The following is a 24,955-nucleotide window of genomic DNA, read 5'->3' on the forward strand; positions in this document are numbered from 1 at the left end:
GGAGGCATTGTGCCGGAGTCTGGAGTAGTCACGTGGTCACAACTGCTGCATTGCTGCTGGAGACGGGTAGGTAATCTCATCAGTCCCATCCTTCCACCACTGAGCCTGGCGAACATACCATCAGAGGACTAATGCCACAGTCCAGTCTTAAGCCAGACGAAACTGGCTGTGAAACACAAATGTGTCCTGATCCCCCGTGTGGAAATCAGGGTAAAGAAAGCGGTTCCTGGCAGGGAGGAACACAGCTGACTTACACACACCGAGACGTCTGTGGTTGTGGATATGTTTTGTAAGAACTGTCAAATAACACAAATCAGGCCGAGAGAACTACAGTAAATACCAGGCCAACACAGACACACATTCAGAATGAGGATGGGCTTCTAGTAGGCTGTGTGTGTGTGTGCGCGCGTGTCTGTGTGTGTGTGTCCAGTGAGAGTTGTGAGACATTAGGATATTTCCTGAAACAGTAGCAGCCGTCCTGGCCCGGAGTGATCCCTGACCGTCTCTGGAGGAGCACGGACGTGATTTGTGAAGCAGGCTCACAAAAAAAGCTGCCAGGAGAGAGAAAATGTTCGACATGACCGATCCCGCCACCACACTCACCCACATTACCACTGAACAATGTTGCCCTGCATTATCATTCAAACACTATCATCTGTTTAACGAGAAACAGGCATTTGTAATTGTGCCCCTTGAGCAGATACGCCACACAACATGCTAGTTTATGGGCCCTCTTCCCTTCCTACTTTGGTCTCTGAACAGGGTCTATGAGCCCTCTTCCCTTCCTACTTTGGTCTCTGAACAGGGTCTATGAGCCCTCTTCCCTTCCTACTTTGGTCTCTGAACAGGGTCTATGGGCCCTCTTCCCTTCCTACGACGGGCTCTGAACAGGTTCTATGGGCCCTCTTCCCTTCCTACGACGGGCTCTGAACAGGGTCTATGGGCCCTCTTCCCTTCCTACTTTGGTCTCTGAACAGGGTCTATGGGCCCTCTTCCCTTCCTACTTTGGTCTCTGAACAGGGTCTTTGGGCCATCTTCCCTTCCTACGACGGGCTCTGAACAGGGTCTATGGGCCCTCTTCCCTTCCTACGACGGGCTCTGAACAGGGTCTATGGGCCCTTTTCCCTTCCTACGAAGGGCTCTGAACAGGGTTTATGGGCCCTCTTCCCTTCCTACGACGGGCTCTGAACAGGGTCTATGGGCCCTCTTCCCTTCCTACTTTGGTCTCTGAACAGGGTCTATGGGCCCTCTTCCCTTCCTACGACGGGCTCTGAACAGGGTCTATGGGCCCTCTTCCCTTCCTACGACGGGCTCTGAACAGGGTCTATGGGCCCTCTTCCCTTCCTACGACGGGCTCTGAACAGGGTCTATGGGCCCTCTTCCCTTCCTACGACGGGCTCTGAACAGGGTCTATGGGCCCTCTTCCCTTCCTACGACGGGCTCTGAACAGGGTCTTTGGGCCCTCTTCCCTTCCTACGACGGGCTCTGAACAGGGTCTATGGGCCCTCTTCCCTTCCTACGACGGGCTCTGAACAGGGTCTATGGGCCCTCTTCCCTTCCTACGACGGGCTCTGAACAGGGTCTATGGGCCCTCTTCCCTTCCTACGACGGGCTCTGAACAGGGTCTATGGGCCCTCTTCCCTTCCTACGACGGGCTCTGAACAGGGTCTATGGGCCCTCTTCCCTTCCTACGACGGGCTCTGAACAGGGTCTATGGGCCCTCTTCCCTTCCTACGACGGGCTCTGAACAGGGTCTATGGGCCCTCTTCCCTTCCTACGACGGGCTCTGAACAGCACGTTGGTCTCTGTAGCATGAGCAGCTATTATCCCTTGGAGGAGGTTGTCTGATTGCCGGGCTGCACAGGAACAATGATGTTATCGGAGCAAGACCTCCTCAGTGTGTCATTCACGTCCAGGGAAGATGTTTTATTCATGTGTCTGTCTGCTAAGTGGGCGAAGCGCCGCAGTCAAACTTCCTGTGACTGGTACTTGGGTAGCCCAATCAAATTAAAGAATCCTCCTGCACTTGCCTGGCCCTCTACCCACAGGGGCCCCTTCACACATGGCATGGAAGACCGCCAAGCACACAAGGACTTTATTTTTGATTGAGCTACACAAGGACCTCTAATGTGGATAGTCTCTCCAGTAAAAAGTCTCTCCAGTGGATAGTCTCTCCAGTCGATAGTCTCTCCAGTGGACAGCCACTCTGGGCATCAATCCTTTTCCATTCTAGCACTTTGACAGAGGATGGATGAGAAACAAAAGGCATGTTAGCCAGAGAGCTGTACTGTCATCATCACTGTCAACACCATCATCATCACATATGAGATTCATATGTAATCTATGCATTCCCTCTATACATGTGTTGTGGCCTATCCTAATGGAGATGTTATTAACATATTTAATCTGTAAAGACATTGTGGTCTATCCTAATGGAGATGCGATTTACATATTCACTCTATAAAGACATTGTGGTCTATCCTAATGGAGATGTGATTTACATATTCACTCTATAAAGACATTGTGGTCTATCCTAATGGAGATGTGATTTACATATTCACTCTGTAAAGACATTGTGGCCTATCCTAATGGAGATGTTATTAACATATTTAATCTGTAAAGACATTGTGGTCTATCCTAATAGAGATGTGATTTGCATATTTCCTCTGTAAAGACATTGTGGTCTATCCTAATGGAGATGCGATTTACATATTCACTCTATAAAGACATTGTGGTCTATCCTAATGGAGATGTGATTTACATATTCACTCTGTAAAGACATTGTGGTCTATCCTAATGGAGATGTAATTTACATATTTCCTCTGTAAAGACATTGTGGTCTATCCTAATGGAGATGTGATTTGCATATTTCCACTATAAAGACATTGTGGTCTATCCTAATGGAGATGTGATTTACATATTTCCTCTGTAAAGACATTGTGGTCTATCCTAATAGAGATGTGATTTGCATATTTCCTCTGTAAAGACATTGTGGTCTATCCTAATGGAGATGTGATTTACATATTTCCTCTGTAAAGACATTGTGGTCTATCCTAATGGAGATGTGATTTGCATATTTCCACTATAAAGACATTGTGGTCTATCCTAATGGAGATGTGATTTACATATTTCCTCTGTAAAGACATTGTGGTCTATCCTAATGGAGATGTGATTTGCATATTTCCACTATAAAGACATTGTGGTCTATCCTAATGGAGATGTGATTTACATATTCACTCTGTAAAGACATTGTGGTCTATCCTAATGGAGATGTAATTTACATATTTCCTCTGTAAAGACATTGTGGTCTATCCTAATGGAGATGTGATTTGCATATTTCCACTATAAAGACATTGTGGTCTATCCTAATGGAGATGTGATTTACATATTTCCTCTGTAAAGACATTGTGGTCTATCCTAATAGAGATGTGATTTGCATATTTCCTCTGTAAAGACATTGTGGTCTATACTAATGGAGATGTGATTTACATATTTCCTCTGTAAAGACATTGTGGTCTATCCTAATGGAGATGTGATTTGCATATTTCCACTATAAAGACATTGTGGTCTATCCTAATGGAGATGTGATTTACATATTTCCTCTGTAAAGACATTGTGGTCTATCCTAATGGAGATGTGATTTACATATTTCCTCTGTAAAGACATTGTGGTCTATCCTAATAGAGATGTGATTTGCATATTTCCTCTGTAAAGACATTGTGGTCTATCCTAATGGAGATGTGATTTACATATTTCCTCTTTAAAGACATTGTGGTCTATCCTAATGGAGATGTGATTTGCATATTTCCACTATAAAGACATTGTGGTCTATCCTAATGGAGATGTGATTTACATATTCACTCTGTAAAGACATTGTGGTCTATCCTAATGGAGATGTAATTTACATATTTCCTCTGTAAAGACATTGTGGTCTATCCTAATGGAGATGTGATTTGCATATTTCCACTATAAAGACATTGTGGTCTATCCTAATGGAGATGTGATTTACATATTTCCTCTGTAAAGACATTGTGGTCTATCCTAATAGAGATGTGATTTGCATATTTCCTCTGTAAAGACATTGTGGTCTATCCTAATGGAGATGTGATTTACATATTTCCTCTGTAAAGACATTGTGGTCTATCCTAATGGAGATGTGATTTGCATATTTCCACTATAAAGACATTGTGGTCTATCCTAATGGAGATGTGATTTACATATTTCCTCTGTAAAGACATTGTGGTCTATCCTAATGGAGATGTGATTTGCATATTTCCACTATAAAGACATTGTGGTCTATCCTAATGGAGATGTGATTTACATATTCACTCTGTAAAGACATTGTGGTCTATCCTAATGGAGATGTAATTTACATATTTCCTCTGTAAAGACATTGTGGTCTATCCTAATGGAGATGTGATTTGCATATTTCCACTATAAAGACATTGTGGTCTATCCTAATGGAGATGTGATTTACATATTTCCTCTGTAAAGACATTGTGGTCTATCCTAATAGAGATGTGATTTGCATATTTCCTCTGTAAAGACATTGTGGTCTATCCTAATGGAGATGTGATTTACATATTTCCTCTGTAAAGACATTGTGGTCTATCCTAATGGAGATGTGATTTGCATATTTCCACTATAAAGACATTGTGGTCTATCCTAATGGAGATGTGATTTACATATTTCCTCTGTAAAGACATTGTGGTCTATCCTAATGGAGATGTGATTTGCATATTTCCACTATAAAGACATTGTGGTCTATCCTTAATGGAGATGTGATTTACATATTCACTCTGTAAAGACATTGTGGTCTATCCTAATGGAGATGTAATTTACATATTTCCTCTGTAAAGACATTGTGGTCTATCCTAATGGAGATGTGATTTGCATATTTCCACTATAAAGACATTGTGGTCTATCCTAATGGAGATGTGATTTACATATTTCCTCTGTAAAGACATTGTGGTCTATCCTAATGGAGATGTGATTTACATATTTCCTCTGTAAAGACATTGTGGTCTATCCTAATGGAGATGTGATTTGCATATTTCCACTATAAAGACATTGTGGTCTATCCTAATGGAGATGTGATTTACATATTTCCTCTGTAAAGACATTGTGGTCTATCCTAATGGAGATGTGATTTGCATATTTCCACTATAAAGACATTGTGGTCTATCCTAATGGAGATGTGATTTACATATTTCCTCTGTAAAGACATTGTGGTCTATCCTAATAGAGATGTGATTTGCATATTTCCTCTGTAAAGACATTGTGGTCTATCCTAATGGAGATGTGATTTACATATTTCCTCTGTAAAGACATTGTGGTCTATCCTAATGGAGATGTGATTTGCATATTTCCACTATAAAGACATTGTGGTTTATCCTAATGGAGATGTGATTTACATATTTCCTCTGTAAAGACATTGTGGTCTATCCTAATGGAGATGTGATTTGCATATTTCCACTATAAAGACATTGTGGTCTATCCTAATGGAGATGTGATTTACATATTCACTCTGTAAAGACATTGTGGTCTATCCTAATGGAGATGTAATTTACATATTTCCTCTGTAAAGACATTGTGGTCTATCCTAATGGAGATGTGATTTGCATATTTCCACTATAAAGACATTGTGGTCTATCCTAATGGAGATGTGATTTACATATTTCCTCTGTAAAGACATTGTGGTCTATCCTAATAGAGATGTGATTTGCATATTTCCTCTGTAAAGACATTGTGGTCTATCCTAATGGAGATGTGATTTACATATTTCCTCTGTAAAGACATTGTGGTCTATCCTAATGGAGATGTGATTTGCATATTTCCACTATAAAGACATTGTGGTCTATCCTAATGGAGATGTGATTTACATATTCACTCTGTAAAGACATTGTGGTCTATCCTAATGGAGATGTAATTTACATATTTCCTCTGTAAAGACATTGTGGTCTATCCTAATGGAGATGTGATTTGCATATTTCCACTATAAAGACATTGTGGTCTATCCTAATGGAGATGTGATTTACATATTTCCTCTGTAAAGACATTGTGGTCTATCCTAATAGAGATGTGATTTGCATATTTCCTCTGTAAAGACATTGTGGTCTATCCTAATGGAGATGTGATTTACATATTTCCTCTGTAAAGACATTGTGGTCTATCCTAATGGAGATGTGATTTGCATATTTCCACTATAAAGACATTGTGGTCTATCCTAATGGAGATGTGATTTACATATTTCCTCTGTAAAGACATTGTGGTCTATCCTAATGGAGATGTGATTTACATATTTCCTCTGTAAAGACATTGTGGTCTATCCTAATGGAGATGTGATTTGCATATTTCCACTATAAAGACATTGTGGTCTATCCTAATGGAGATGTGATTTACATATTTCCTCTGTAAAGACATTGTGGTCTATCCTAATGGAGATGTGATTTGCATATTTCCACTATAAAGACATTGTGGTCTATCCTAATGGAGATGTGATTTACATATTTCCTCTGTAAAGACATTGTGGTCTATCCTAATAGAGATGTGATTTGCATATTTCCTCTGTAAAGACATTGTGGTCTATCCTAATGGAGATGTGATTTACATATTTCCTCTGTAAAGACATTGTGGTCTATCCTAATGGAGATGTGATTTGCATATTTCCACTATAAAGACATTGTGGTCTATCCTAATGGAGATGTGATTTACATATTTCCTCTGTAAAGACATTGTGGTCTATCCTAATGGAGATGTGATTTGCATATTTCCACTATAAAGACATTGTGGTCTATCCTTATGGAGATGTGATTTACATATTCACTCTGTAAAGACATTGTGGTCTATCCTAATGGAGATGTAATTTACATATTTCCTCTGTAAAGACATTGTGGTCTATCCTAATGGAGATGTGATTTGCATATTTCCACTATAAAGACATTGTGGTCTATCCTAATGGAGATGTGATTTACATATTTCCTCTGTAAAGACATTGTGGTCTATCCTAATGGAGATGTGATTTACATATTTCCTCTGTAAAGACATTGTGGTCTATCCTAATGGAGATGTGATTTGCATATTTCCACTATAAAGACATTGTGGTCTATCCTAATGGAGATGTGATTTACATATTTCCTCTGTAAAGACATTGTGGTCTATCCTAATGGAGATGTGATTTGCATATTTCCACTATAAAGACATTGTGGTCTATCCTAATGGAGATGTGATTTACATATTTCCTCTGTAAAGACATTGTGGTCTATCCTAATAGAGATGTGATTTGCATATTTCCTCTGTAAAGACATTGTGGTCTATCCTAATGGAGATGTGATTTACATATTTCCTCTGTAAAGACATTGTGGTCTATCCTAATGGAGATGTGATTTGCATATTTCCACTATAAAGACATTGTGGTCTATCTTAATGGAGATGTGATTTACATATTTCCTCTGTAAAGACATTGTGGTCTATCCTAATGGAGATGTGATTTACATATTTCCTCTGTAAAGACATTGTGGTCTATCCTAATGGAGATGTGATTTACATATTTCCTCTGTAAAGACATTGTGGTCTATCCTAATGGAGATGAGCTGTACTCCCTGTCTGTGTGTTTACTCAGTAATAATATTGCGGTCCATCCCAACGGATGTGTGTACTCCATGTGATCTCTGCTTTCACTCTGTAAAGTTATCGCTGCCCATCTCATTATGACTCAGCATCTACATTTCAAACCACCGGAGCCGTGGCACAGTGAGCTCAATGAAACCCGATAGTGATCATCACAATGTCCGCTTCCACATCACATCAGGGCTCACATCCATATATGAGAGTTAAGAGCCACTGTATAATGCATGGCCAAATGGCATCACTATCAAGATAATCAGTGTGTGTGGACGGACGTGCGTGTGTGTGTGTGACCGTGTCCAAGCCCGCTACATTATTGTCCATGGGTGTGCCTGCATGCAAGTTTGCTAATTTTCAAATTGGAGACTGAGAGTCACGGCAAAGCCCAAAACTGCAGTAAAAAACACAACCATTCAAATGACGGCCTGGGGAGTCGTGGAGTCTTCTGTTCAATTATATTCAGGAGTAATGAATTGAGTCTCTAGAGATCTAAGCTAAAAAAGGTTCTTAATAAGGTTGAGGCGTCAAAATAAATGCAGCAGTCAGATGTACGGCTTCTGTTAGGGATTGAGACAACAGCCACATTTTTACATTATACCAAAGCGTAGTAGTTCCTCCTCTAAGATAGCTGTACAATAAAAGGCACTTCCTCATTCTCTGAAACTTACCAATGTGACCCCTGGATACCAAATTAAAACAGAGTAGAAACACGGAGGCTCAAATGTTGCAGAACAAAAATCACAAAAGCACATTGTATTTTTTAGCTTGGGGTAATAATGCTCAAAGTAGACAGGTGGATTAAAGTGTCTTAATTGAAAGGCATATCTGTTCTTGACTAAAAATATTCTAGTGAAGCTTGCAGAGTTAAACAACCACTGGGACAGAGAACTGGGCGCTGGGATCTGGACAGAACAGAATGCAGGAGAGCAATCCAATTCCAGTAAAGCTCTAACATGTCACACGGTTGCCAAAATCCAATCTGCTATGATGGAGAATTGTGTGCCTTGACAAAATCATTCTCCACAGAAAGAGGTTTCTGACAAAGGAAAACCTGTTTTGCCTATCAGCGTGGCCTTGTGGGTGACGCGCGATGCTCTCTGCGCTGCTCAAATTACATCACTGCAAAAGTGACGCAAAAGGCAAAATAGCACTGAGGAGACGATTGGGAGAAATGGGATTTTACATTTCAATCCATCTCTCAAACAGATTGTTGAAGCCTCCAGCTTTGCCTTTCTAATTTAACCAAAGAGCTTTCAGGGGATTAGCTGAAGAAATTAGACTCATTCATCTCAGTGAAGTTGATACTGTGGGCCTGAGTGTCATTGTTGTAGTGTACATATTTGCATGACATTCCAGACTCTTTTAAACTTCAAAAATGCACCAGACAAAAAACACAAGTCTTTGAAGTGAGGCTGCATGTTCTGTGGGAATATGGAACCGTCTCAGCAGTCACCCAAGTAAATTAACGTTCTCCCTCTCATCTGAAACAACCGTTTTCCCACAACAAGTGTTTACTCTATGTTTAGACATAATTAAACTTAAATTAAAACAAAGAAATACATGCACCTCAGCAGTGCGTAAGCAAGTCTGATAAAATAATAAATAAAACAAAAACTGCTCCCTGCTGCTGCTTTCCAAGAGCCAGCCAAGTGTGCAGAAGGATAACTTGGTTCAGAAAATAGCTAATTTGCCAAACCCCAATAGAGATGCCGGCTAATTAAGACGAGTTTCTCAACAGAGGCTGTGAAGTGAAATCAACACCATAAAATGCAAGCTCTGCACATCACCAATTCTTCTATTGTAGAGCCCCATCCCACAGTATGACTCAGAGCTAGCAGACCAGGCGCTGGATATAAGAGCTCCCAGAGGTGTTGAGGTCAACAACAGCTGGTGTTGATGCGTCTAAAGAACGACTTTGCACACCACCATTAACCTCCAGAAGCCCAAGACAAAAAAGAAGACCGCTAAGGCTGTTGCAATTCATTAGTGTGAAAGAATCACGTGCACACAAACGTGCAAATGACAGACACTATCTCCCACAGAAATGAAAGCGATGGTTGCTCTAATTAGTGAGAATTTCCTTTAGTGGCACGCACAAGTTAGGCAAATGCGAACCTGGGAATCTCATTAGAGTAGAGGGAAAAGGTTTGTGACAGGGTCAGGTTTGACATTTGGCTCACCGGTCGCCCGTCCACACTGCCAGACTTGTCAGTCGTGTCACTTCCTATTTTCTGAGCTGCTAAATGAGATAGAGAGAGACAGGAGTTCGGGTGACAGCTTGTGGCTAAGTTTAAAGCTAGCCATGAATCATAAAATGGGTGAGAATATCTATCTAACTGCTCAGTCTACTGTTAACTAACAAACAGCTATGGAGTGTAGCATGACTGGCGTGTCTGCGATCTATTTGAGCTCATACTGCAGGGAAAGGCAACCAGATTTGGCTGCGGGAGGATTTCTGTTGGGGCGCATGGTCAGGTGTTTCGGAAAATAACAAAGTTAAACAATCACTTCGGTCCAATTTCACAAACACAGATTAAACCCAGACCTGGACCAAAAAAGTCCAGCTTAGATTCTACATTGAGCTTGATTTTTGACTCCGGAAATTCACCATCATCATCATCATCTTCTTCCGCTTATCAGGGGCCGGGTCGTGGGGGCAGCAGTCTAAGCAGAGATGCCCAAACTTCCCAGAAATGCCCAGATTTCCCAGAAATGCCCAGACTTCCAAGAGATGCCCAGACTTCCCAGAAATGCCCAGACTTCCCAGAGATGCCCAGACTTCCCAGAGATGTTATCGACAATCAAAGGTTTTGGGTACATATTTGACATTATTTTTGTTGTAGGTCCAGAAAGACCTTCGCGCTGCAGCAATCCAAGGGGCTCTTTCGTGGCACAAAGCTGACCACCATTCTTCCACTGTACTCATGTTGACCAGTGTGACTTTCTGGTTCAACGGGAAGTGTGGTGATTTTCAAGCAAAAGTCAATCACTACAATGGGGACCATTTTCAGGTCAAGATGTACATTTCCGGTTAAATGTGAGGCTTAGAAGAAACAGGAGGGCTTCATTACTACAAAGACCCAAGTACGTGATGACACCTCCTTTATGTTTTTCAAACTCCCCATCTTAGCCCAAGGAGTGTACTGGAATAGCAATTGAAATTACTTTAAATGTAAAAGTAACACAATTACTTTTACTTGAGTATTTGTTTAAAAACTATTAGTTTTACTTCCACTTATAATTGAAGTAACAGTGCTCGGTGTGTACTTGAGTAGAATATGTAAGCAGCCTTTCAATTCCCAACTAAAACCCACACTAAGCTGACATGTGAACAGCTGCTCAGAAAAAACAGGGCTGTGTTGATATTCCTCTCATTAACAGAAACAAGCGCAGTCACACACAAAGAAACTGTTACAACAATTATTTACATGAGTCATGACAGGTTGAACAGAACAGAATGGGAAAAGGAAACGGGAAATAATACAAGCGGAAACATTGTATGGAACAAATCAAACAGGTCACATGGGGTTACATAAAGCACTACTGATCACTTGGAATGCTGGTTAACTCCAGAGAAATGTCAAACCCTGGTGTGATCTTCAAGGCCCTGTATGGGGATTGATTATTATGTTTTAGGAGAAATCAAAATAGGTGAGGGAAAAAAAGTCATTTGTTTCTATTGCGTGAATCTAGGTCTCGGTTTCAAAGCACTAATGATGCGCTAATGATGAGTACAGCTTGGAATATTCAGGTGCTAGTCATCCACAGCACGGCTCTGATACATAAAATGCTGTAACTTCACACTTCAAACAGAAGTACATTTGAAGAGTCTTTTTGATTATTTCTGTATTTTCTTTGCAGAAGGAGATAAGAACCCTACCTCTAATTGGAGCTACAGGTTTAGATGGCGGGGAAAGATTCAGAAACACACCCTTGAGCAGAGGAACAGTAGGCCTTCAACACATTCCTAAAAACCCTCTGAAGCACAGGAAAGCTATAGTTGGCCTTCTAAACAGATTCCTAAAAATGCCCTTTAGCCCAGTGTATAAGGCACCAAGAATGGACAGCAAGTGGCATGTCAACAACTAATCGACATTCAGTAGCCTAAAAAAGAACATTCAGTTGAACACATGGATGTTTGTGCCTCTTTGCAACACTGGAGACTGTTTTCAGGCCAGTCTCTGATGAAGACGAGACATGAATGCTTCGGCTAAATAGTGGAACATCAGCAATGGCATGGAGGGATGGGCCTGTTGCTAAGCTGAAAGAATGACAGAAACAGTTCAACACAGCTTCTGCCTCTGACAGATCATCAGGGATACATGGACAAAGAGGGCAAAGCACAGCTTATAATGACCCCAACACACCCTGGCTAGAGTTTAGTGGAAGGAGCCCTAACAACAAGTTGTTAAAACAAAAGTAGGCAGATGAATGAAGTTCTTCTCTACTGGGAGAAAAGCTTTATGTAACCCCCCCCCCAAAAAAAAGAAATAAACCTAAAGGTGTCAGACAAAAAAGAACAAGGAACTGCAGTGCTTTCCAAGTCCACTGATGTACATTAAAATGCAGCTGACACCATTCTGTGTCTCGACATGCAGCAGTTTGTCTTTGGCTTTTGAGAAAGCTCAAACAGCTTCAAATGTCATTCAGCAAAAGCTGTACATTTGTAAGCTTGTTACTTGTTAAATTACTCCAAATGTTATACTTGGAAAACCATACATTTGCTACCTTGGAAAGGCATTCTATAAAGCAATGTTGGAGCCAATGAGAACAGAGGGAGCTTCACCTCTCATGTAGACCTAGTCAGGATACTAAAAGTCTCCGTTTTGTGTTTTATTACAGACTTGTTTTTGTTCCAGAAAGGAGTTTATTATTTGGATTTCTCTTGCTGTATTGGAAAGTGATGATTACATGCAAGCCTCAAGCCCTTCACCGAAGGCTTTTGACAGGCCATCTCACAGCCAGACATTTTGTCAACACTCACTCATTAACCGTTGTGTACAGCTCCTTTAGGGGACATCACTAGCAACACGAAGGTTCAGAAACCTCATTGTGACCCCAGGGTTTGGATCCTGATCATGGATTTGACCACGGGTCCCTCAGAGAACGGAGCAATTTACCACCACGGTAAAGGTTTGTGGAGTTAAGAATCAAATCTACACTGCTCAGAAAAATTGAAGGAACACGATATAATCATCACAATATAACACCAAGTCAATTAAACTTCAGGTACATCAATCTACCCAGTTAGGAAGCATAAGCAATTGTGAATCAATGTCACCAGTTTTGGGGCAAATTAATGTGACAACAGAACAGGGCCGTAGAAGGCATCAACCCAGCAGCTGGACCGGTATCTGCTCCTTTGTACAAGGAGGAACAGGAGGAGCACTGCCAGAGCCCTACAAAATGACCTCCAAGGAAGTTAGCATTGTACTTTAGTTACAATAACACCTTAATGTCACCAATTAGCCAACTTAATGACAAGCCATTGTGAATTTCCAAAACTGCGTTTTTTCACTGGGCAGAAGACTTGTGGCATCAGGCAGCTGTTTCCTATTGCTTGCGGTAGCTAATGCCACCAGTTTTGTCCGTTCCCCTAGCTTAATTTAAAGTAGCTTCCTACAGTACAAAATAAATGATTTTGGTAGTGTTAGTAACCACCTGGAAGTCACAGTGATTCAGTAACAGAGTTGGCACTGTAAGCTGGCAACAGGCCCACACCAGGAACAGTGCTGTCATGGAGTAAGCAGAGGGAGCTAACGTAAACTGATTAGACAATGCCAAAGTTGGTTTGTTGCCGTGATTTCCGCTAAAAACATTAAGGTTGAAAAAAAAAATTATTACTCAGATATAAATGTAATGACTCTAAACACTGTCCTAAGTCCAAACCTCAGCAGACAAATTTCAAATTTTATCTGGGATTTCTAGCCAAAGGCAAAGCTGGCTAGGCTGATTAGAAACACTTCCTGAATTAACCAAACATCCCCACTCCCCCATTTTGTTTTATACCAGCGAATTAGAAACAAACTTGGAAGTCCTTTCATTGCTCAGCCACCTGGTCTTGGATGTCTTTCCAAGCCAGCCTGAAACTCCAGGACCTGGAGGAAAACATGTTTCACTCCACACACACATTAATACACACACACTGTTGGTTTGCTGTACTGTTTGGGCCACTGCCCATGTAATGTCTTTTGTCCGTTCAGTCCTGTTTTTTTCTCTTGATCCAGGCCCAACCGAATGCACTATGCCCCCTGCCAGGCTGATGCTGAAAATAAGGATCTGTCCTTAATTGACTTGCCAGGTTAAACAAAGGTTAAACAAACAGAAACGACATGCCAGATTTTCTAGCACACTGAAATGTGAAAACTGAAGTGTGATTTCTATGGCGACTGCACTGTTTTCTCATCACCTCCCTGTCATTGTCCATTGTGAATCGGGCCTCTATGAAAACCTCACAGCTTCTCTGCATATTTGGATGTGACACAACATAACGCCAACGTTTACCTCCCACCGGTCGACGGTGGTCCTGTAACAGGGTCCGACGGCTCTGCTTTCTAACAATGGGAATACAGTGGCTTGTCAAGCTGTCCGAATGCCTCTGGGAGCTTCTTCTGAGAAGCTGGCTTCCTCCTGCCTGGGCCCCTAATGCCAGCTCATCTTGACATCAGAACACACGCCGAGCATTGACAATAATGCAAGCAGCAAGAACAGAGAATAATTATGGGCCGCTTTTCCCTTCAAAACCAACCGTTGAAACAAAAGGGGCATGTTGTTCACACAGCTCATTTGATATTCATACATTCAGGCTTCCTGACATGACACTCCAGTAAATCCCTGTAAGGGAGTGTCGCTCCTCAGCGCCGAAACTCTCCGATGTTGCGGAATGAAGTGTTCACCGAAGGTTTGTAAATTAAAAGCAATTGGAGCTAAAGTTGGCCCAAAGTTTCTGTAGCGGACGGGCTCCTGTCTCAAGTAATCTCTGCAAGTTGTCTGTTAGTGGGGGAGCTAATAAGACTGATGAGTTTGATTAATGGGCGTATGGTCCGGGATGCCACAGGCGCTGCCATTCACAGTAGATCCTTCATTCAGGAAGAAACCTGTGTTCCTGTCATTCAGGCCCCTCGTTGATCGCTTCAGACAAAAAATGTTCCTCTTCGCCAAAGAGAACAAATTCTGGCTTTTCATTTTTTTCATCTGTCTCTGTGTGTATTCCACTGGGGACAGCATTGGAAGTGGATGTACTTTTATGTGTTGTCCTCAGTGTTTCATTACAGTATGTGTATCTTCTTTCCAAATAAATAATTCAGTAAATCACTGGCTTATTGGCTGAATGACTGCTCTGAAAACACAAATCCTTCAGTTCCACTAATACATGTACACATTTAATGAATAGGCCTACATGCACTACACGCTAAAACGCTGATTCTTTTGACACACTGCACATTCACAGCCCAAAGTGCAAATCCATTGACATCAGTGCATCCGTGTGTTTCTTTAGTGAAACCCTGGACTGCGTCGTGTGTTTCCAGGCCTGAGAGCTTTGAGCCTAGGGAGAACACATCCTTAATCACGTCTCTATGCAAACTCATAAAGCACAAGGAAAAGACGTCCCTGGGGAGCTGCGCTGGATAAACAACACTGTCACTCTGTCATGCAGTTGAATTAGGGGATTGCCACACACATGTAATTAACATTTGCATTTGACGTAGGACCATAATTCATCAAGATGAAATCGTCTGCGGCCTGAGAAACGGAAAGAAGTGCCTGGGATTAGGGGTTAACTGGAAGGGAAACAGCAAAAAGCAAACAGTATTTATGAAGTCAAGCACAAAATGATACAACAAACGTCTGAAATGGACAGATATCCCACATGCCAGTGTTTCTCTAGGGGGCTTCCACTGGCAGTGTCCCCATGTCCCTGGGACAACGCTGGCGGAGGGATGTATCCTGGAGACGTGAGAGCTGACTGCTGAAGATCACTGCTTCCTTCTCTCTGACAGACTGATGTACTGTGACTGCAGCGGTGGACATTTTAATTATCTGTCCAACGTTTGGCAGAGATGTCAGCACCACGCGTCCATTCCACCCTTGAACCAAGACAACGCACTTCTGAATTTTCCCCGGCTAAACTAAATAAAAGAGACATTTAAGTGGAGGGGAAAGGGGGGGGGGACTGGGAGGGGGCATAAGAAAGACAGAGGAGGGGGATAAAAACTTTGAAGCAGAATTGCCTTCCTGCCTGAAGCGCGCTAGCTCTGTCTCTCTCCTGGGCTGAGTTTGGGCGGCTTTGAAGATCACAGTGATGCCAGCCAAGACAGTCTGCATTCACCACCCCATCAGTGGCCCAGAACAACAAAATCACTCACTCTCACTCTCTCCTATCTCTCTCACCATCTCTCGCTCTCAGTACAGAATATCTTCCTCGTTTCCTCCCTGCCCGTCTCTCTGCAGAGCTCAACCCCAGGGAGGCAAGAGAGGGGAGACTTTGGTTCATCTTCCTCACATAATCTCTCCCTCCATGAGATTATGCTGCCTATATGGCGCCCATTACTGCCATTACGATGCCCTCAGACGCGAGAGAGAAGAAGGATGGAAACCGGGCAGAGTGCTTAGCGGTAATTGGGCGGGCCCAACCCCAAAGGAGGGCGAACAACAAGGGTACCCTGAATAAACCCATCATGAGTTCCTGGAAACATAATGCTTTACGTGAGTGAGCACTGAAGAGGCTGGGGGGGGGGGGGGCAGAGACCATGAAACCATGAGACCAGAGTGGTTCTTCCGACCTCAGTGCTTACTGAGACAGAGGCCAGATGCTATTTCCGAAACCACTATGAATCTTTCACAATTAGACAGCATGATTGCCGGAGTCCTTAACCGCTAAGTTATGACAACCTGCAGAACTGCAGACCTGTCCTCACAGCTGGAAAATAGCACTCTTAAATTCAGAAAATGACATCAATGCCAATTTGTGGAAGAGCTGTGGGATTTCAGTCTTTTCAGCTGGGATGGTACCCCTGGCCAACTGCGTGACATCACAAGGTTATTTTGTGTAGAACCGACCAATCACTGTTCTGGTGGGTAAGGATATTGGGTGCAGACTAGCCAGCCGATCAGGCTTGTGCACGTAAACATTCATCCAACACTAACACGTTCATCCAACACTAACACGTTCATCCAACACTAACACGTTCATCCAACACTAACACGTTCATCCAACACTAACACGTTCATCCAGAGCGACATTGATTAGTAACAATCTCTGCTGTGCTGTTTTAGTTAGAAGAGGGATCAGGTGGTCAAGGGACCAGGATAGTATGAGGGCCCCCTCGAAAATGTAGCAAAGACCCTTGGATTGACACATCAACTGTGCGCTCCATGTCACAGGATAGCGTACACATAGCATCAGGACATCTGATAAATGATTCCAACCGATAGACGACAACTCACACAAGACAATGACCCCAATAACCTCCCTAGGGAACTGGGGTCCCCACGGTCCACGGAGAGGGCCCCCTGACTGGCCCTCTGACATCACTTAGCGCAGAATTTGATCTCCCACCCAGGGGCAGGCGAGGAGCGACCCTGTCGAGCTTTAGAAGCAAGCCAGCAATGGCATGTACACACGCCCAGAATGAGCATTTCAAGGGCCAAATGGGAAATAAATTATAAAATATATTTTGGAGTGATAAAAACTACACACACACACACACACAATTATTTATAAGACCTAAAAGTGATTTAAAAGACTGCATGGGGACTTAAAGAACACATTTTTGGCACAGAGAGAAACCAATCGAAAGTGAAGAAACCAAATAAACAATTACGTTTTTAACAGCTAATTTATTTGTTTGGTGCTATGGATGAGTTTTATTTTACAGTGGTGTGGAAAAGGAAAGCTGCCCTTTTTCTTTACATATTTGGATGTACGCTATGGATATGTAATATTCACTTCAACACTACTGAAAGACAAATGTAACTTAATTTAACAAATAACACTGAAAGATTATATTTCGCATTTACTGATTAATCAAAGATCTAAAGAAATGCAATTTCATAGGGCAGAAAAAATAAGTCCACCCTTTGCTTGGCTGGTGTTAGCCTCTTTGGCTGAACTAACGTAATGCAGCCATCTCTTGTCTATCAGAAATGTTTGCCAACTGTTCTTTACAGTACTGTTTTAGGTAAGTTCATTAACAACACTTTCTTATTTACATAAACAACCTTGGGAAAATGTTACTTGGGGAGGAGGAGCAATATTGTTTGTCTTGCTTAGGGAAAGACCCATGTAGCTTTCACCTTGGTGGTTTTGGGGTTGAAACCAGGGACCTTTCAGACACTAGTCAGCCCTAACCACTGGGCCGCCAGGCTGCATTGTAGCTCTATGTGACTTTACTGAAAAACTCCTGAGTCCGAAAACAATTAATTTTACGTGTTTTATGATAACTGTAAAATTTTATTTTTCATCGTCATCACAACTACTGTGCACCTACCATGTAGCCTACAGTTCAACTAAACTCTGTGCTCTAACTAAACTCAGTGCTCTAACTAAACTCAGTGCTCTAAATAAACTGTGCTCTAACTAAACTCAGTGCTCTAACTAAACTCAGTGCTGTAACTAAACTCAGTGCTCTAAATAAACTCAGTGCTCTAACTAAACTCAGTGCTCTAACTAAACTGTGCTGTAACTAAACTCAGTGCTCTAACTAAACTGTGCTCTAACTAAACTCAGTGCTCTAACTAAACTGTGCTGTAACTAAACTCAGTGCTCTAACTAAACTGTGCTCTAACTAAACTGTGCTCTAACTAAACTCAGTGCTCTAACTAAACTGTGCTCTAACTAAACTCAGTGCTGTAACTAAACTCAGTGCTGTAACTAAACTCAGTGCACTAACTAAACTCAGTGCTCTAACTAAACTCAGTGCTCTGACTAAACTCAGTGCTCCACACTTGCAGGCAGTAGTTAGACCACTGGAACAGACTGCCACATCTCTGTCACCTGACATGCATGTCTTGGTGATTCTTGCCCGTCCCTCCATCGGGCGCGGTGGTCACGGCATGCTGCCGGACATCATTACAGCGTCCATCACTCAGGCATGGAGCTGGCATTATTCATGGCCCTGGAGGAGTTTGTCAGGAGCTGTACCCACAGGGGCTCTGACAGCTCCCTCAATCACCCGCTCACCAGCAGCTTCATGTCCGGCCACGCCCACCAATCCTAGCAAGATGGCAACCCTGGTCCGGGGCAACCTCCCTGCAGACCTAACCGGCCTCCCAGTCAACCTCCCTGCCTCCCAGTCATCCTCCCTGCCTCCCAGTCAACCTCCCCGCCTCCCAGTCATCCTCCCTGCCTCCCAGTCAACCTCCCTGCAGACCTAACCGGCCTCCCAGTCATCCTCTCTGCCTCCCAGTCAACCTCCCGGCCTCCCAGTCATCCTCCCGGCCTCCCAGTCAACCTCTCTGCCTCCCAGTCAACCTCCCGGCCTCCCAGTCAACCTCCCTGCCTCCCAGTCATCCTCCCGGCCTCCCAGTCATCCTCCCTGCCTCCCAGTCAACCTCCCTGCCTCCCAGTCAACCTCCCTGCCTCCCAGTCATCCTCTCTGCCTCCCAGTCAACCTCCCTGCCTCCCAGTCAACCTCCCGGCCTCCCAGTCATCCTCCCTGCCTCCCAGTCATCCTCCCGGCCTCCCAGTCAACCTCCCTGCCTCCCAGTCAACCTCCCTGCCTCCCAGTCAACCTCCCTGCCTCCCAGTCATCCTCCCGGCCTCCCAGTCAACCTCCCTGCCTCCCAGTCATCCTCCCGGCCTCCCAGTCATCCTCCCTGCCTCCCAGTCAACCTCCCTGCCTCCCAGTCATCCTCCCTGCCTCCCAGTCAACCTCCCCGCCCAGTCAACCTCCCTGCCTCCCAGTCAACCTCCCCGCCCAGTCAACCTCCCCGCCCAGTCAAAGGGGAATCGACAGTTTTCTGTGAGTTACTTCCATACATAAACACGGAGGTGAATACCTTAATTTGGAAGCCATGTGTTTCTGATGAAAGCCCCTGGGGCTCCTGGCGTCCGGCCGCCACACACAAATAACGGCCAGTGTCAGACATTTCAGCCGCCAGACTGTCACTGTTAGTACACTCCTGGGTAACAGATTGCCAGGAGAATGTATTAACTTGTTTGTTCAATTTCACAGAACCACATAACTCCTGGAGCCACCAGGACCCCTCCCCCGAACACGTCGCCACCGGCAAGGAAGCCATCACTTTCCCCGGTGCTGCCTACCGTAGATACGCCACGGTGCGCTGGGTGGGCCGGGAACGCCATCCATTTCAGTGTGAAACGCCACGCTTCGTAGCGGACGGTAAATATCCTGCCGTCTGGATGTTTCTGCTGACAAGAGGCGCACACACGGAGCCAATTTACCTGATATTACTGCACTACATTTACACGTGATCTCCCAGCGACGTTCTTGCACTTCTCAGCTCAATCACCGAGGCTTAACGGAGACTCAAGGTGAGACAGCCACTCGGCCGTTATTTAACACTCACTCATGTTCATGTGCATAAGGTCCGTTGTGTTCCAGGAACCGTTCTCCAACGTGGCTCTGGCAACACATTCCTGATTAACGATCCCAAAGGGGCTTGGGTGTACTGCAGCCAGGTCCTGTAATTACTTTTAGCTACGACGATGACATCCCAAGTTCTTTGAAGTGTAAATCAGACTTGGTTTTGTGGCAAAGAGCGAGATGACAGAATGCTACCGTCAACCTTTTTCCAAACAGTCAAATGATGGAGGGTGGACAGGGACAGTTAAAAACAATTGGGCACTTCTTCAAGCTCATTCCAGATTTATTGTTTTTACCAGCCAACATAGAATAAAGAACAGTTTTAGTTATCGTCAAGTACCTTCACTAATCAACCATGAAGCAGACGGTTTGTATCAAAACAGTAACTGGTTCAATTGAGCATATCATTACATCAATTGATTTGTTCAACCACAAAGGAATCGAGACACATCTGACATCCATCACCACACAGTTTCATAAATATGACAAGCTGTAAAGCATTGGGTTCCAACTTCGGTCCTCCAGTACCCCCAACAGCACACATCTTTGTTGTAGCCCTGGACAAACACACCCAATTCAACCCAATGGGAGCCTGGTAATTAGGTGACAGGTTGAATCAGCTGTGCTTGGCTGGGTCTACAATGAAGAGGTGTACTGTTGGAGTACTGGTACACTGGAGTCCGGAACACAAGAATGCAAAACAAACTCACATTCAGAAAACGTGACAGAATCCTCATTGACTTCCGGCAACGTCCTTCAAATTAAAATAACTCTTTGCCCATGAATGCATCTACAAAGCAGTAGGGATTATCTCCTGGCCAATAGGAAAGACCTCCATCCCTCCCTGAAAACACCTCAGCGTTACCATGGATTTGGACCAGGGTTCTGAACCAGCTGGGTAACGCTCGGGGAACACTAAATAAACTTTTGCTCTACAACTGTGACATATAGCAGCACTCTTAACACATCCACACACCAGTGATCGAACTAGCAACACACACAAGCACACACACACACACACATGTTAATGGCTTCACGCCTCCCTTACTTCATGACACACACACACACGGAATGTGTACTATATCTACACTCTCCTTCACGCAGCAAAAAACACAAAGCAGGCCCACCCACCCCAATGCCTCCAGGGTCTCACGTGAAACCCTGTTCCTCCGCACGCCAAGGGGCAGAGCCCGTGTCCCTCGCCCCGGCTCATCAAGCCCCAACGAAGACGGGCCTCTCGCTGTGGTTCGGCTGCATCAACTTACATTAAACGGCGCCGCGTCACGCATCCAGACACACGTTTCAAGGTTGCCCCCGTCTCAGCCATTCCACCTGAAACGCCAAACAGCTCCATCTGTCTCAGTGGGCAGGATATAAAGCCGTGTTACTTTTCAGCGGTCACACAGCACTGGACCGCAGCTACTGTACTCACATATAAATGATAATTGCATTTATTTTAATGCTATTCAGGGTCCTTCATTCTCGCGTCGATGCTCTACTTAAATTACTTTTCGCACTATTGTGATCAATTTAGCCTGATTACACAAGACAGAGTTGGGCCCTGGGCAGTATAAAATATAATCTTCACTGAAAACCCTTCACACTGTCACGCAAGCCATGCTGAGGTAAATCGATGCAGATAATCTAATTGGCCAAGGCAGCCATTTTGGGCACTTCGGATTGAATAAAACAGCTGGCTTGAGCCAAAGCAAGCCTTTGTAATCGCAGCTCTGGGTTGCAACAAGGTTTTGAATTCATGTAACACTGGAAAATATCTACTTTTGATGACTGCATTGGCTAAGTACGAGAGATATCCATTTTTACATTTACATTTTAGTCATTTAGCAGATGCTCTTATCCAGAGAGACTTACAGGAGCATATCACATTCTCGGTCTGAAATGAATTTAAATTGGATGAGGGCAGAAGAAAGCAGGAATTGGAGCAAGCATCTGTCTTTAACCCAGAAGATGTCAAGTCCTGTTAATCTGATCTCAATGCCTGCCTGCTGATGTGGATTTAATTTCACACAGGCGTACGCAGGCAGACGTGAGTTCGAACATGAGGATGCCTGTGCACACAGGAAACGTTTGTCAGCTTAAACAAATGTTGTGCGGTTGTTAACTCTATCTGTCAAAATGTGTGTCTCTGTTTTTCTGTCAGTGTCCCTCACACACACACACACACACACACACTCAAACGTACAGATAAGACACAAATAGTGTCTAAAGAACATGCCCTTTTGCCTCATTGAAAAGGGGTCCTTGCAAATCTGTGGATTTATTTTCATTTTATTAATTCATTGAATCTTTTATGATGTCTCTCACTGTTAGAGACAAAGAATAGGAGTGTTTACTAGTAGAAGACTAATCTCATTCCCGGGCAATTTTTGTCAAATTGCGTGGAGCCGTTTGGTGGAACCAACAAATGTTCTGGCCTTTATCAGCCAATGAAAAAGGCTTAATAGGCATCAGCTTATTCAGCCAACCAATCATCTCCCAATGATACCTTAAATGTCTTGTCCTTCTCTGTAGCTTGCTCGGTCTGCATTGTGAGGGACAACTGTTCCAGAATTATTTATGGTCACACACCTGGAGCTTCTAAGTCTCACAAACCTCTTAACTACTCTCATAGCACCTTTCATCACCCACTTTGAAGTGAACAGAAATCAGCTTCGTACTTCATATGAATTCTTGGCAACAGTGAGATTGAGTCTTCTCTGGTAGGCTAGGTAGCTATCCGCTTTGCTAATTCATTAGCTGGAAGATAGCGAACGTGTTTCTCATCCAGTGAGGGACAAATATATTTGGTAGCAAACCACAAGATCCCACCCAGCCGGTTCGTCCTCCACTTTGGGCCGCAGGAATTACTTTTACAAATAATATTTTGTTTTCATTGCAATCAGATAAGGGTGAAAACAAACAGGACCATAATCTTTTGTTTTTTACAAATAGGTTGGTTGCAACAGTATATTCACATAATCACAAGCTTTGATTGGCTGATGGCCGCTCCCCCGCCATCAGCCAATCAGCCACAGTCTCTGGAGCAGAGATTAGCGATAGTGCTAGATGCTAAATGAAGGAAGAAGCACAGAGAAGAAGGAGGGGAGGGGGACAGGGGAGGGGGACAGGGGAGGGGGACAGGGGAGGAGCAAGGGTATGGGGAGGATGCCACAGTAGCTCCCCCTCAGGTGGTCATGTGCTCTGCTAGGTGTCCAGAACGCGTGCACTGAGTCGCCTAGCTGCTCCGAGGGTGACGGAGTTAGGGAGAGGAGGTGGGAGGTGGAGTAGAGGGGGGCAGGGAGAGGGAGAGGAGGTGGGAGGTGGAGCAGAGGGGGACAGGGAGAGGGAGAGGAGGTGGGGTAGAGGGGGGCAGGATTATGGAGCAGAGAACTCCCCTGAGACAATCTGATTTAGGGTCATAGTGTCTGACATGAGAGGCAAGAGTGGTGGTTTTGGGTTATAAGTGTTCGTAGAAGGTGAAGACTGTGTTGTTATGTGTTCGTAGAAGGTGAAGACTGTGTTGTTAAGTGTTCGTAGAGGGTGAAGACTGTGTTGTTATGTGTTCGTAGAGGGTGAAGACTGTGTTGTTATGTGTTCGTAGAAGTTGAAGACTGTGTTGTTAAGTGTTCGTAGAGGGTGAAGACTGTGTTGTTATGTGTTCGTAGAGGGTGAAGACTGTGTTGTTATGTGTTCGTAGAGGGTGAAGACTGTTGTTAAGTGTTCGTAGAGGGTGAAGACTGTTGTTAAGTGTTCGTAGAAGGTGAAGACTGTGTTGTTAAGTGTTCGTAGAGGGTGAAGACTGTTGTTAAGTGTTCGTAGAGGGTGAAGACTGTGTTGTTAAGTGTTCGTAGAGGGTGAAGACTGTGTTGTTAAGTGTTCGTAGAGGGTGAAGACTGTGTTGTTAAGTGTTCGTATAAGGTGAAGACTGTGTTGTTAAGTGTTCGTAGAGGGTGGAGACTGTTGTTAAGTGTTCGTAGAGGGTGAAGACTGTGTTGTTATGTGTTCGTAGAGGGTGAAGACTGTTGTTAAGTGTTCGTAGAGGGTGAAGACTGTTGTTAAGTGTTCGTAGAGGGTGAAGACTGTGTTGTTAAGTGTTCGTAGAGGGTGGAGACTGTTGTTCAGTGTTCGTAGAAAGTGAAGACTGTGTTGTTAAGTGTTCGTAGAGGGTGAAGACTGTGTTGTTATGTGTTCGTAGAGGGTGAAGACTGTGTTGTTAAGTGTTCGTAGAGGGTGAAGACTGTGTTGTTATGTGTTCGTAGAGGGTGAAGACTGTGTTGTTAAGTGTTCGTATAAGGTGAAGACTCTGTTGTTATGTGTTCGTAGAGGGTGAAGACTGTGTTGTTAAGTGTTTGTATAGGGTGAAGACTGTTGTTAAGTGTTCGTAGAGGGTGAAGACTGTGTTGTTATGTGTTCGTAAAGGGTGAAGACTGTTGTTAAGTGTTCGTAGAGGGTGAAGACTGTGTTGTTAAGTGTTCGTAGAGGGTGAAGACTGTGTTGTTATGTGTTCATAGAGGGTGAAGACTGTTGTTAAGTGTTCGTAGAGGGTGAAGACTGTTGTTATGTGTTCATAGAGGGTGAAGACTGTGTTGTTAAGTGTTCGTAGAGGGTGAAGACTGTTGTTAAGTGTTCGTAGAGGGTGAAGACTGTGTTGTTATGTGTTCGTAAAGGGTGAAGACTGTTGTTAAGTGTTCGTAGAGGGTGAAGACTGTGTTGTTATGTGTTCGTAAAGGGTGAAGACTGTTGTTAAGTGTTCGTAGAGGGTGAAGACTGTGTTGTTAAGT

At 43.7% G+C, this 24,955-nt stretch overlaps 1 protein-coding gene across 2 annotated transcripts in view; it reads right to left on the reverse strand.

Annotated features, from left to right (window-relative positions):
• Nucleotides 1-24,955, reverse strand: part of drp2 (dystrophin related protein 2) — a 170,462-nt gene that overhangs the window by 82,832 nt on the left and 62,675 nt on the right. The window lies entirely within an intron of this gene.

This window comes from Esox lucius, chromosome 4 (genome assembly GCF_011004845.1).
Source record: "Esox lucius isolate fEsoLuc1 chromosome 4, fEsoLuc1.pri, whole genome shotgun sequence".
NCBI lineage: Eukaryota > Metazoa > Chordata > Actinopteri > Esociformes > Esocidae > Esox > Esox lucius.